Source organism: Epinephelus fuscoguttatus, linkage group LG23, assembly GCF_011397635.1.
Source record: "Epinephelus fuscoguttatus linkage group LG23, E.fuscoguttatus.final_Chr_v1".
Classification (NCBI taxonomy): Eukaryota; Metazoa; Chordata; class Actinopteri; order Perciformes; family Serranidae; genus Epinephelus; species Epinephelus fuscoguttatus.
The window spans coordinates 6,199,888-6,215,341 of NC_064774.1; positions in this window are offsets into that span (position 1 = coordinate 6,199,888).

Genomic DNA, 15,454 nt, shown 5'->3' on the forward strand with positions numbered 1-15,454 from the left:
TATCGTAGATTAGCGGGGCTAACTGTTAGCTGTTAGCCCCGTTAGCGGTGTCTGTAATGACTCACTAACTCTAAACGGTCCGTGAAGAAAATATTTTTTCCAGTGGATGTCTTAGTTACAACATAATTGAGCTAACTGGAGTAATTTCATGTCGTATCCGACAGGGAGACATTTAACAGATGACGTCCTGTTAGCTTTGCTGCTGCTGCTGCAGCCACTGGTGCTTTCTGGACATCGTGATTTCCCAAAACTGAATAAATACCACACATCGCAACACAAAACTGCTTTGCTAGCTCAATCATGTTGTAACTAAGACATCCGCTGGAAAAAAATATTTTTTCCATGGACCGTTTAAGAGTTAATGAGTCATTACAGACACTGCTAACGGGGCTAAGAACTGACGGCTGTTAGCTTAGCTTAGGTTATTAATCCCTCCGAAGGGACACTAACAACTCAAAGTACACGTCAAATAAAATTTCTCCAAACACGTTTCTTGTTATTTTAGGTAGTTATTATCACGCTAATGTGTATTCAAGTGTTCATTTCCCCGATAAGTTGGTTTTAATTCGTTATTTGATTCTATAAACAGTCTGACCATCTCGAGCTTTTATTTTGGTACTTCCGGTGACCGGCAGTGTGAATTTACATATTAGCTAAATATTTAGTTTCACCCAGAACATTTAGATTTAACATTTAGATTTAGATTTAGATTTAATATTTAGATTTAACATTTAGATTTAGATTTAGATTTAATATTTAGAATTAACACTTATATTTATATTTATATTTATATTTAGCATTTAGATTTAACATTTATATTTATATTTATATTTATATTTAATATTTAGGTTTAACATTTATATTTAGATTTAGATTTAATATTTAGATTTAATATTTAGATTTAAATTTAGATTTAGATTTAATATTTAGATTTAACTATTTAATATATTTCTAAGTTAACAAATATTGCTGTAAATGTGGTAAAAGGTGACGTTAAAAAATTCACAATACTTTTTTAAACATTGTTTGAAGCTAAATGTGGCAAAATGTTGATGTTATTTTCAGCGTGAGACACTTTACAAACGGCACCCCATAAAACTGAAGTGAAAACTGAAATTTATCAGAACTTGTCCATCATTACTCTCATTTAAATCTAATATGAAAGACCACTTGTGACATAATGTATTAGCTGTGTTAATGTGTCTGTTTCATCTATTTATGATCAGCTTAACTACTTGTTTTGTCTGTTATATTCTCACATTTAGTAGAGAAATATTTGTATTAGAGTAGATCTGAAATTCTAGAGGGAAAGTTTTCACCATAAGCTCCTTTGGGTTCCTTACCTCTCCTGCACAATCCCTGCCATGTCTATTCTTATATATTTGTTTTAATCACATCTTGTGTACTAATAAAATTCAAATTCAAATTCAAATTCAAATTAGTGAACACAAAGATGGCAATACAAGCATTCACACACAGAGCAAACAGGTGCTGTTTGACCTGAATGACACCATGAGATTTGAATGCACACCTCTTTGTCCATGACTCATCTGAATGCTGTCAAATATTAATTTTCATGGACTCAAACCATAGTTAAGGTTTGATGTACTGGTGACACCTGTTTAAATAAACACACTGATGTTATTGTTTGATTATACGCATTACTGTACATGTCTGTCTGTATCAGTGATTAATAAATGATCCTTACTGTGTTTATAATGCGTTGGTGTCCATGATTTATGACAGGATTGGTCTTGGAGGTCATTCAAGGTGTGACCTCAGACACTGAGCTGATATCAAATGCTGTTTGTCTTTTCTCATCATTTATCATCAGGTGCAATAAGCTCATGATTCTTTTGCTGGACGTGAACAGTCCAACTTTCAAATCCTCCAAGTACCAGCGGATGACACATTTATTGGAACAAGATGCCTTCTAGTAGGTCTAGTAGGGTAAAACCTAATATATATTTAGATTGCTTCTCCCCAATTTCTCTTCAAGAACTGACCGCAGTGATTTCTTCATCTAAATCATCAACGTGTCTCTTAGACCCCATCCCAACTAGGCTACTTAAGGAGGTCTTTCCTTTAGTTAACACTCATATATTAGATATGATCAATATATCCTTATTAACAGGCTATGTACCACAGTCTTTTAAGGTAGCTGTAATTAAACCTCTACTAAAAAAGCCCACCCTGGATCCAGAGGTGTTAGCCAACTATAGACCAATATCTAATCTTCCCTTTATGTCAAAGATCCTTGAGAAAGTAGTCGCAGACCAGCTGTGTGATTTTCTCCAGGATAATAATTTATTTGAGGAATTTCAGTCAGGATTTAGAGTGCATCATAGCACTGAGACAGCTCTAGTTAAAATTACAAATGACCTTCTGATTGCTTCAGACAAAGGACTCGTCTCTGTACTTGTTTTATTAGATCTTAGTGCGGCGTTTGACACAATTGACCATCAAATTCTACTGCAGAGACTGGATCACTTAATTGGCCTAAAAGGTTCAGCACTAAGCTGGTTTAAATCTTATTTATCTGATCGTTTTCAATTTGTTGACGTTCATAATGAATTGTCCTTACGTACTAAAATTTGTTTTGGAGTTCTGCAAGGTTCTGTGCTCGGACCAATCCTATTTACTCTATATATGCTTCCTTTAGGTAACATCATTAGAAATCATTCTATAAATTTCCATTGTTATGCGGATGATACACAGTTGTATTTATCGATGAAGCCAGAAGAAAGTAATCAATTAACTAAACTCCATAACTGCCTTAAGGACATAAAAACCTGGATGAGCACCAATTTCCTGATGTTAAATTCAGACAAAACTGAAGTTATTGTTCTTGGCCCCAAACAACTCAGAGACTCTTTATCTGATGACATAGTTTCTCTAGATGGCATTGCTCTGGCCTCTAGCACTACCGTAAGAAACCTCGGAGTAACATTTGATCAAGATTTGTCTTTTAATTCTCATTTAAAGCAAACCTCACGGACTGCATTTTTTCATCTGCGTAATATTGCGAAAATTAGGCCTATCCTGACCCGAAAAGATGCAGAAAAATTGGTCCACGCTTTTGTTACCTCAAGGCTGGATTACTGTAACTCTCTGTTATCAGGTAGCTCTAGTAAGTCCTTAAAAACTCTCCAGCTAATTCAGAATGCAGCAGCACGTGTACTAACAGGAACTAAGAAACCAGATCATATTTCTCCTGTTTTAGCTTCTCTGCACTGGCTCCCTGTAAAATCCAGAATTGAATTTAAAATCCTACTGTTAACTTATAAAGCTCTAAATGGTCAGGCTCCATGATATCTTAGAGAGCTCATAGTGCCATATTATCCCACCAGAACACTGCGCTCTGAGAACGCAGGGTTACTCGTGGTCCCTAAAGTCTCCAAAAGTAGATCAGGAGCCAGAGCCTTCAGCTATCAGGCTCCTCTCCTGTGGAATCATCTTCCTGTTACGGTCCGGGAGGCAGACACCGTCTCCACATTTAAGACTAGACTTAAGACTTTCCTCTTTGATAAAGCTTATAGTTAGGGCTGGCTCAGGCTTGTCCTGTACCAGCCCTTAGTTAGGCTGACTTAGGCCTAGTCTGCCGGAGGACCCCTCTATAATACACCGGGCACCTTCTCTCCTTCTCTCTCTCTCTCTCTCTCTCTCTCTCTCTCTGTCTCATTGTGTCATGTGGATTACTGTTAATTTATCATGCTGATCTGTTCTGTACGACATCTATTGCACGTCTGTCCGTCCTGGAAGAGGGATCCCTCCTCAGTTGCTCTTCCTGAGGTTTCTACCGTTTTTTTTCCCCGTTAAAGGGTTTTTTGGGGAGTTTTTCCTGATCAGCTGTGAGGGTCATAAGGACAGAGGGATGTCGTATGCTGTAAAGCCCTGTGAGGCAAATTGTGATTTGTGATATTGGGCTTTATAAATAAAATTGATTGATTGATTGATCTAGTATTCGTGGGAAGTTTTGATGGCCTGCACATGTGACATGTCAGAATACAGCTGTGATTAACTTAGAAATTTTATTTTGAAGGACTTTGTGGGATTTTTTGTGCAGTAATAAACAAAAAACCTAAAAAAAACCCAAACAAACCTTCTGTTCATTCCAAATCAGACCAGTGTCACAAGATGTCTGCAGATGTCTGTCTACACAGATTACATGCTAAGCGCTGAAGTCACAGATGGGGTGAGCACTGGGTCAGACAGCTCATTATTCAGTCACACAAAATAACTTATTGGTTTTGCAATATGCAAACCTCCCAAACCTCCCAAACCTCACAGCCACATGTCACTCGATATCAGTGAAGAGCAGCTGATGAGGGTGGAGACGCAGGAGGAGAACAATCAGAAAACATCACTGACAAGGTGAGTGACATTTAATAACTTCAATGTTTATTAGAATTGTAAGAAGTAAAAAGCAATGATGGGATAATTCCTGTTTCATAAGTACTATCAAATACTCTCTCCTGGCAAAATAATAGTCGAGTAGGAAGGGGGGGTCCCCATGGTCACGGTGGATTTCAAAATGAAACCTGTATTTTTGGAATCATGAAGGTCTGTAGATAATGAATTTTGATGTTCCCATCATGAAAAAGGGTAGTCCTCAGAATTCCGGCGGAATTTCGAATTCCGTCAATCAGAATATATGGAAAAAAATCAAATCCAAATATATCCACAACTTTTGAACCATATATTGTACAGAGACAAATAAACCATCTTTTTTGCATAAATTAAGCATGAGAAATCAATTAAAATGGTTATTTTAATGATTTAAAATGTATGTCTATGCGTAATTGGCTTTTCTTTGCAAAATTTAGCATAAAAAATATGAAAAAAGCTATGACCTATAGGAAATCTTCCCAGTTTGTCGGTATTTGGTGAGAAACATCAGCTTTTTAAGAGCTATAGAAAACTGCCCATCACTCTAAGCTTTCATTTGATTGGTTACATGTTGCTGTAACTAACAAAATAAAGTCTGGGAGACTGTTGGAGCTATGTCTACTCCCAAATTTGTGATAGACAGGTCAAAACGAGGGATAACCATAACTCTTGAATCATACATCATACATATATAAATGAACCAACTTTTTTAATGTATTTTTTTATTTTACAAATTGATTATGGTGTTCTCTTGATGACTGAAGTAGTTTTTATGTATTTAGTCCAAAGAGCAGGGTGAATATGGGTAAATTGGGACACTTTCTGAAAATTTACTTTCAACATAATTTCTAGTTATGAACCCAATGTCTTTGCCCATCATATCATACCATTCTAAATAGCTTGTGATCTCTACTATACTCTGTAGAAGAAAAAAACAAAGAAACATTAAACACAGGATGGATGACCCTTCACCAAAAACACACTGACCCACAACCAAAATTTCCAGGCGCTATTGGTAAAGTGGGACACCATATATTGGTGAACTGGGACACTTGCAACATCATTAATATCATCACTGGTACTCTAAGTGTGCAACATAATAATGTAAAAGACATAAGTCTTAGCTTTCACCCACACAAAAATGAATGTTCTAGCTACTATAGTTTTTGTTTTAGATCAATTTAAACAGGAGTATGCAAAATGTGTGGGGTGGCCGAGCAAGAGCTTGCTAGCTAGCTAGCATAAGCATCACGATTATTATTTTCATTACAAGCTACCTTAATTTGTGCAATTTAAGTAAATTTGTTGATATATCTAGCTAGCTAGATAACTACATTTATGAGGGATGAATAAAAAGGAAACTTATTTCCACCTTTATATTGACTTGAATGGTTGTCCCAGTTTGCCAATAGCACACTGTCCCACTTTAACAATAGCATATTGTTAAAGTGGGACAACAACAAAATGGCATTTTAAAAAAAGAGTAAGATTCACATGGATGTGATTTTTGAAAATTATGAATCACCATTACACCCCTTAACAAAATATATCACAGTTACAAACTATCCACCAGTTTTCTTATTTCTAGAACACTAACATCTTTCACCTCAAAACGCTATGTCATTTTACTCACCATCTTGGTTCACTGCAGAGGGAGTTGAATATGGTGAGCCACGCCCCCAGAAGTGATGTCATCGACACAGAACCAATGTTTTTTAATCTCATACTTACCTATGATGAGCTCCATGATGATTTTTAGTAATATAAGCATACAGGTGTAAAGATAAATATGATTAAGCTTAACTGTCCCAGTTTGCCCATTGTCCCACTTTAACCATATTCTATGGGCTGAAATATGTGCCACCAGAAACTGAATTTGAATCATTTATATTTGAATTTGAATTTCTAAACTTGAAAAAAACTGAAATTGAATCACACAATTTGAAATTGTATCGTTAATTTGAATCATTGCATTGAAAAACTGAATCTGAATAGTATAATTTTAAATTGAATTTATTTCTATATATCTTCACATTCAGTTCTCACAATTCAATTACAATTTACTGTGACAGACATGCGGGTAGTTTAAGGATGAAGGAAGAGCAATCGAGCGCAGATACACAGGACTCCTCTTCGGCCAATCAGCACCTAAGTTTTTCAGCACGTAGGAAGAAGCGCTTGCCTTGATCCATTGACCATAGACAATAGACTCGTTGGAGATGAACTGCACCTCACCTGGAAAGTAGATGAGAGCAGGCGGCCGCAGCGGGGGCGGTGACAAAAAGCCGCAGTGAAGTCGGACAGTTTCCTGACAGTTTCCAGCAGCCTTCAGTCCGTACATTGGCCGAAGAGGAGTCCTGTGTATCTGCGCTCGATTGCTCTTCCTTCATCCTTAAACTACCCGCATGTCTGTCACAGTAAATTGAAATTGAATTGTGAGAACTGAATGTGAAGATATATAGAAATAAATTCAATTTAAAATTATACTATTCAGATTCAGTTTTTCAATGCAATGATTCAAATTAACAATACAATTTCAAATTATGTGATTCAATTTCAGTTTTTTTCAAGTTTAGAAATTCAAATTCAAATATAAATGATTCAAATTCAGTTTCTGGTGGCACATATTTCAGCCCATAGAATATGGTTAAAGTGGGACAATGGGCAAACTGGGACAGTTAAGCTTAATCATATTTATTTTTACACCTGTATGCTTATATTACTAAAAATCACCATTGAGCTCATCATAGGTAAGTATGAGATTAAAAAACATTGGTTCTGTGTCGATGACATCACTTCTGGGGGCGTGGCTCACCATATTCAACTCCCTCTGCAGTGAACCAAGATGGTGAGTAAAATGACATAGCGTTTTGAGGTGAAAGATGTTAGTGTTCTAGAAATAAGAAAACTGGTGGATAGTTTGTAACTGTGATATATTTTGTTAAGGGGTGTAATGGTGATTCACAATTTTCAAAAATCACATCCATGTGAATCTTACTCTTTTTTTAAAATGCCATTTTGTTGTTGTCCCACTTTAACAATATGCTATTGTTCAAGCACTGGGCCCAAAAATACTCTTTCCCATAGAATCATGATGGCCAAAAGACATCTTTAAATCAGCAGATATATTTTTTGAGCTTCATAACCCCCTCCAAATTACTCATTTCACTCCATTTGGTGTGATAACATTCTGAAAGTCCAGCAGAGCCACAAGATTAAATCCTTTGTATCCCCACTAAACTTAGTGGAGCATTAAACAGGAAGTAGCTGCTATGCCAGTGGAAGTCTCTAGTGTGCTGTGGGCCCAGTGATGCGGACGCAGTGCAGATTATCCAGGTAATATTATACTACAAAAATAGAGCAGTTTTGGCTTAATGTGCCACTGAGCAACTTTCATAGGGTTGAACGGGGTGCTGTCGCCAATGATGTATCTGTTTCTATTTAGGCCAGTAAAGTGGCTAGCTTGCCGTTTGCAAATGACTTTATTAGCTAATGTTACGAAGCAACCAACATCAGACCCATGCAGCATAGCTTAGTTAGAGCTGGCTAACCTTGGCTTGCATGCTTGCTGTCCTTATTGTGAGCAGAATACAACCTGAGTGAATATGTCAGCTGGCTAGCTCGCCAAAGTGCTTTATCAGCTAACGTCATCCATGATACAAACTTATGCATTTTGAAAAATGGCATTGATTTAGCCAACAATAAATTACGGTTACGGTTAAGGTTAGCCACATAGTGGTTATATTCTACACAGCGCTGTCATTGGGTGCTTCGTAACGTTACCTGAAAAAGCAAATTCCAAAGGGCGAGCTACTTAGTGTCATGGGGCCAATGGTCCAAATGAAAGTTGGAACACTGTAGATAGTAATGTTATTCTAAATATGGCTGTAATTTATTTTCCAGCATCTGTAGATACAATGTCAGTCAATCACGTTCACCTCGTATGTGTCACGTTACTAATGTTTTGGCTGATGCCCAGGTGCTCGCCCGCAGCTATGGAGTGCCAGCGTGAGCAACAGAAAGCTGGCTGCAATTCATTTCATGGCCATCAATGTCATTGCAATTGTTTTATGAAAGTTATGTAAAGAGTCTTAAAGAAAAATTTTAATCTGACTGTGTCTCAGTCTCTTTTCACTTTCTACACACCTCATGTCTCCTTCCTCTTTTTAACTCCTCAGGCCAGCAGCTACATATGGTAGATATGGCGGCAAACTCCTCTACCACTGTCAACTCTAGCAATCATTTACTGTACGATTGTTCCAACTCCAAAGTTAGCATTTACATCAGCGTTGCCATCAGCGCTGTAAGAACCTTCCTCACCTTGCCTCTCGGCTCTCTCATCCTGTACCTGGGTCACCAACGATGGCGGCAGCAGCGCTCGTTTAAAACAACAAGCCACTCTGACGTCCTCACCTACAACATGGCTGTCTTAAATCTGATCTGGGTCCTGGCCTGTGTCTGCATTATCAGTGGCATGTATGGTAATCTGCAGAAGATGATAGACGCAGGAATCTACACTTCTTCTTTTGCTGTATGTGGAGAGGCCTTCTTCCACGTCCTGACCTGCGTGGAGCGATACCTGGCCGTCGTTCACCCCATCACCTACATGGGATTAAGAAATGAACGTGGTGTCAGGATCAGAAACATCAGCATTGGATGTGTTTGGCTGATGAGCTTTGTGATGATGGGTGTAACTGCTCTGTACCTGTCTGATTATCCCATCATCCCACTGATTATCCTGTTGGTCTTCTCCTTAGCAGTCGTGTCTTTCTGCAGCCTTTCTGTTCTCTGTGTTCTGATTCGTCCAGGCCCAGGGGAAGGAGGCGGAGAAAAGCAGCGGGTTGACCAGTCAAAGCAGAGGGCTTTTCACACTGTCACAGCCATACTGGGAGTGCTGGGGTTGTGGTTTGTGGGGCTGCTTGCTTCCACTGGCCTGTACAACTCTCACCTGGTGAGCACCAGTGTCCGCTGTGTGTTAGCGGCATGTTCAAACTGGTTTAATCTGCCCTGCAGTCTGATGTTGCCTCTCCTGTATCTTCACAGGGCAGGAAAACTATCATTGTTCTGTAATCACAAGTAAAGACACAGATTAAATGTGCGCAAAACACAGTTGAGTGACTCAGTTCCAACATGCAGAATGAATTGATGGATTAAAGAATTAACTATGGTGACTGTGGTTACCAAGACGTTCACTATGTTGTTGCATGGTGGGCACTTTCATGTTAGGGTGGTTGTTACGGCTAAGGTGTCACAAGAGGTTGCTAATATATTCTATGTAGTTGCAGTGGTGTTTAATTGGTTGGTTGCTGAGATGATTCAAGGTGGCTGCCAAGTGGTTGCAGTGTTCGTGTGGTAGCTGCTTGGTCGTTGTGCTCGGCTGCTGAAGGTTGGCGAATGCTGTGGGTTTTTTTTGATCAATCTTGTACATTGTGTTAACTCACAGGAGATATTTCGATCAGCCTGTGGGGTCTGGTTGTTGGTTGGGGCTGAAGCCCTCAACTTTTGAGAAGAAGTGAGCTGAACAGACCTCTCTGAGCTGCTGCTCATGGCGCCGTACACATGCTGCGTTTTTGCTCCTTCTAATTCATTGTTTTCAACGTAGATGCATGACAGGTGCGCTCAAATGCCAGAGCGACGCTGTCACAGCGGGCAGCCCTTCCTGAGTGCCTAAAAACAGAGTTCAACCTTTGGAGCGCAGCAGCACGCGCCACATGTCATGTGACGAGGACCAACCAATCACAGCCCACAGATATCTTTCCTTCCTCAGTAAATATCAGTGTGTGATAAATATGGAGGAGAAGCTGATCATGTTAGTGCAGAGCTGTCAGAGCGTCTCATCTGTCTCACAGACACACAGGAAGTAGATCAGCTCTGACCTCAGGGTTTCAGGTAAACAGGTGATGATATGGTGCTGGTTATGGTTCCTTAGCAACCTCAGAAGCAACCCGCCGCCATGCTCTTGAAAGCTGGCACAGATAGGCAGGGCACCGGCACGGTTCTGGCTCCGTCCTGGAGTCTCAGAACCTGGGTGCTGTCTGGCGAACCAGCCCGTGTCCACACCAGTTTAAGTGGAACCAAAGTGGGAGGACATTACTCTGCGGCACTCACGCGGAAGTAAACATAACAGCCAGCAAAATGACAGATCGCATGGATTATCTGCAAGCTTTCGCTTTGTTACTCCACTTATTTATTTTCATCCAACAATCCAGCATGCACCAACTGTTGATGATGAGAAGACATAGAAGACGATTACGTATAAGGCGAATGGTATGTAAAAAGTATATGCTCGTGTTTTTATAGATATCTATTAGGGATGGGCAGCACAAGCAAAAACACTATTCAAAAACTGTGGCAACTATTTGACAATTTTTTCGAATAATCCCCCCCCTGGAGCCACGCACACAGAGATCCATTCATCATTAAAGGCCCGAACATACTCGGGCAGAACGTATGTGGAGTGGACTCCACGGAGGTCCGCATAGACTTATAGTGGACATCCGCAAGCTCTGTGCGCGCAAAGCTCAGATTTTACGACCACATGGACTCCGGTCCACACACCAGTGACTGCTCGGCATGTATTTTTCACATCGCGGGGATTTTTCACAGACATTTTTACAGGAAACTACAACGCGGAAGTGTGCTCGACTATGAAAGCCCGAATGACTGCGGACATTCCTCGCGGAGTAGTAATCTCTGCATGTTTCTCCTGTTTGTAGAAGAGCATCAAACTAGCTGGTAGCCCATCTCACACCTCTGTAGCAATCCTATACTGCCCTCGTGCGGTTAGGAGCTGAATTGCATGTCAAATAAAGGGGGGAAATAAGACGGCGAATAGTAATAGTCGCATTAAAAAATTGATTTTTCAAAAATAAAACGACTATTTGAAATTTGAAAATCGTGACCCATCCCTAATATCTATGGTCTTCACAGCCGAGAATGTCACACACCCACTTATGATGTCACAGTTCGCAAGGAAAAAACAGCTATTTTTTGGTTCTGCTGTGAACCAACTTTTCAGGTTCCGAACCAATTATTTTTTCGGCCTGAACGCGTTGGCCAGTTCAAAATTGGGTTCAGGAACCAGAACCGTGCCGGTGCCCTGCCGGTGTGAAAGCCCTAAGAGAGGGCACAAGAGTAGCACCCGGTGCCTGACCTCACATTTTTCAGGTGGTTAAAAACACGGCGTGTGTACGGGCCCATCTCTGCTGCAGACTAGACGCTCCTGGCTATATTTGCTACTAGCATAGCACAACACAAAGCTCTGCAGTGCTGAACTGGTGAAGTGCTCTTTAAGAGTTTTGGTAAGTCCATTTGATTTATATCGTAATTTTACATGATATTTGATTGTTGAGTGGTGGCGTGGTGATTTTAACTTTGTTGTTTGGTCGTTCCTGAGGTTTTAAGAAGAGTTTCTATAGAATTTCTATGAATGTTTTTGAGGTTGGTCTCAGTGTTTCCCACATAGTTAGGATCTCTGTGTGATGGTAGCTGATGACGTATCATTCTGTGTCCCCTCTATAAAGTCTGAGGTTTCTGATCGTACATCGGCGCAGGCAGAACTCCTCATGAGTTGTCCTTCGCAGCAATTTGTGGAGTTTGAATCGTGGGATGGATAACTGATCAATCAGTCCAATCAGATCAGATCGATGATTGAGAGGAGCAGCTGCTGCAGAGGCAACTAGAGCAAACTTTTAGAACCAGGGCAATGGACGGTTAAGTTTCACTTTCACTGCACCTGGCATTCTGCTGCTCCGTCTGCACCCAGAGTGCACTCTGTGCTCCGACAGTGTGGTGCAATGAATAACCAGTGGTCCCGGTGGATGACATAGATCAAAACATGGCAGCAGATGTTGTTGTCATGGCAGGCTGCCACAAATAAATGAATGTTCAGGAACCTCTGGATGTTTTGTATTTGATATGGTGATTTGGGGTTGATGCTGCTGAGCATTCAGTGGTTGTGTGGGAATACTGTGTTCACAGACAGACTCTGTCTTTGAGTCTGGCACCATAGGCCACCCCTGCCATTTATTTGAATCACTGAACAATGAGCCAAGGTAAAATTATGTCAGACGCTTCAGGTCCTTGTTCGACGTAAACATCTCTGTGTGCCTTGTTGTCCCCAGTTGGACCAGGACACTGAGGACAGGTAACAAAACTGCACCGATGGCAGGATGTGATTTTATTTACGGACCTGAATTCTTGAATCAAAGTTTGCTCAGACCAAATCACACAACAATCATTCTTTGTCTCACACACCCAGGTTTGGGGTGTGGCCAAAATGTCCTCACAAAGCCAATGTGTCCTCACTATGATGGTTTGAAACTGACACTGGTGCTCACAAAGATAGCAATACAAGCTCACGGACACACACACACAGAGCAAACAGGTGCTGTTTGACACCGTGAGATCTGAATGCACAACTCTTTGTCCATGACTCATCTGAATGCTGTCAAATATGAACTTTAATGGACTCAAACCATAGTTAAGGGTTGATGTACTGGTGACACCTGTTTAAATAAACCCACTGATGTTATTGTTTGATGATACGCATTACTGTACATGTCTGTCTGTATCAGTGCTCTACAGCAGTGACTGTAGATGAGCCAACACAGTGAGGCAAGTGATGACATCATGCACATGATCAATTTGAAAAGTAAGAAAAACAGCCAAAGCTTTTTGTCCCCGTTTGGTGTTTGTGGTCAGAGATGCAAAACACAGGTCACATGTAGTGACTGTGGGTCATGTAAGTGACAGAATAAATGACCTTTACTGTGTGTTTTGATCCATGTTTGTGTGTATGGTTTATTATATGAGTTATATGAGTTCATTTAAAGTTTGATCTCAGAGTGAACTGATATGCTCGCTGTTTTTCATTTCACTGTGCACATCCTGCGTTTCAGTGTGCTGCTGGATCTGATCGGTCTAATGGAGTAATTCTTACGTCTCAAATAAATTCTCCAAATTTGCCTAAAAGTTGGGAAATAAGGGAGAACCAGTAGATGACATATTAACTGGAACAAGGTGCCTTACGTCAGTGGTTCCCAACTGGGGGGCTGTGAGTCTGTTCTACATGGACTGCAAGTGACTTGCGAACAAGTCAAGTTTGTTAAAAAAAAAAAAAAAAAAAAAACACTTTAATTTTGAAGTGCAGTGAATTTCCAGCACAAAGTATTATTTTGAAGTGCTGTTATCTGTTGTAGCAACCTGCTCTTACTCTGAAGTTGTCAAAATCTGGTGCTTGGGCAGTGACTTGCAGCGTCAGACACCAGTGAGAAAAGACGTCTTTTCATATATATATATATATATATGTATATATATATATATATATGTATATGTACATATATATATATATATATACATATATATATATATATACATATTTATAATTTTGATAAATTTGGGATTTGGTACAGATGAACATTTGAGGGTGAAGATGCTGTTACAGCAGTCTGGTTTACGGATTTTCCAGTTCATAAGTATTGTCCTCTTTACAGAAAGAAAAGCTAATGCAACAATACATTGTGTATTTCGAGTGTGTGTATTTTCCAATCTATTTCCCCATATACACAGAGCAGGGCATTGCGGAATATGAACATTCAATATCATCTTTAAAACATTTATTACCTCAGTCCAAAAATGTTTAACCACTGGGCAGGACCACAATAAGCAACCTGATCTCACAGAAATACGTGAAATGACCACAACCTATTAACACCGCATTCCGTGGTGGCAGATCAGGTTGCAATAAGTGTATGAGAGTACCAAGCCTACCACAGCCATGCCAGCACAGTTCGGAGGCATTTGGATCTATTTTTTTTTAACTTACATGGTGTAGTATAAGCCCTGTGTATAATTTTCATTTGAATAATTTTATATCTAACACAGCTGGACATAGATATTGAACGTTTCAATATTAAGTCCCATTGATCTGATGTGAGGGACGAACCAGTGTCACCTTCCCATTGTAGTTTGGTAGAAATAGTGCTGTCAGGGAGGGATAGACTTAATATCTTATATACACTTGAGACAGTTCCTCGCCCAGTAGCAGCATTCCTCAGTTTAGCATCAAGGGTACTTGCAGATCCCCATACAATTCCTTTCGATGTTAGTTTTTTAAAGCTGGACCTGAGCTGTAGGTATTGTAGAAATGCAGAGTCATTCAAACCAAACTATATTTTAAGCTCATCAAATGGTATAATGTTTCCATCCCTTACATTGTGCCCCACCTGGGTGACACTGTGATGTTGCCAACTGCTCTCTGCCAGTGTTTTACCTCCAGCAGTTAGCAGTGGATTATTCCATACTGGACAGGATGGTAGAGGCATTCCATTTATAGACAGTCTTTTATGTATTGCCTTTACAATTTCACAAGAAAACTCAATTAACAAATTATCTAGTTTAGAATTATACTTTGGATGGTACCATAATGACATTATAGAAATCGATTTATTATATTCAGATATGGCCCTCCCCTCCAACCACTCCCAGCTACCTACTGAGTATTGATTTTTATCTTTGTATGCCCATGACAGTGGAAATCTGGCATTGTATGCTAAATAATAAAGATGAACATCCGGAACACCCAGCCCTCCTTTGTTTCTAGGCATAGCCAATTTTTTACGGTTGATTCTAGGCTTTTTATCACGCCATAGAAAGCTTGAAAATAATTTATCAATTTCCTTGAACCATTGCTGGGAAAACTTTAATGGTATGGCTGATATGAGAAAGGAGAGTCTGGGCAGGAGGTTCATCTTTATTACCTCTGCTCTTCCCCATAACGATAAAGGCAGGACCGTCCATCTCTTTATGTCACCTTTAATTACTTTCAACATACTAGGCCCATTTAAATCAAATATCTTACTGATTGGGAATCTGATGTTTACTCCAAGATACTTCATACCTTGAGGTTTCCACACAAAAGGTGCAGAGCCAAGATGTGCTGCAAAGGTGTGGTGGTTCAGAGGAATAACCTCACTCTTATTGCAATTAATTTTATATCCTGATAATTGACCAAATTTTTCTATAAGTTTTAACAGATGTGGTCCTGAGTATGTTGGATTGGATA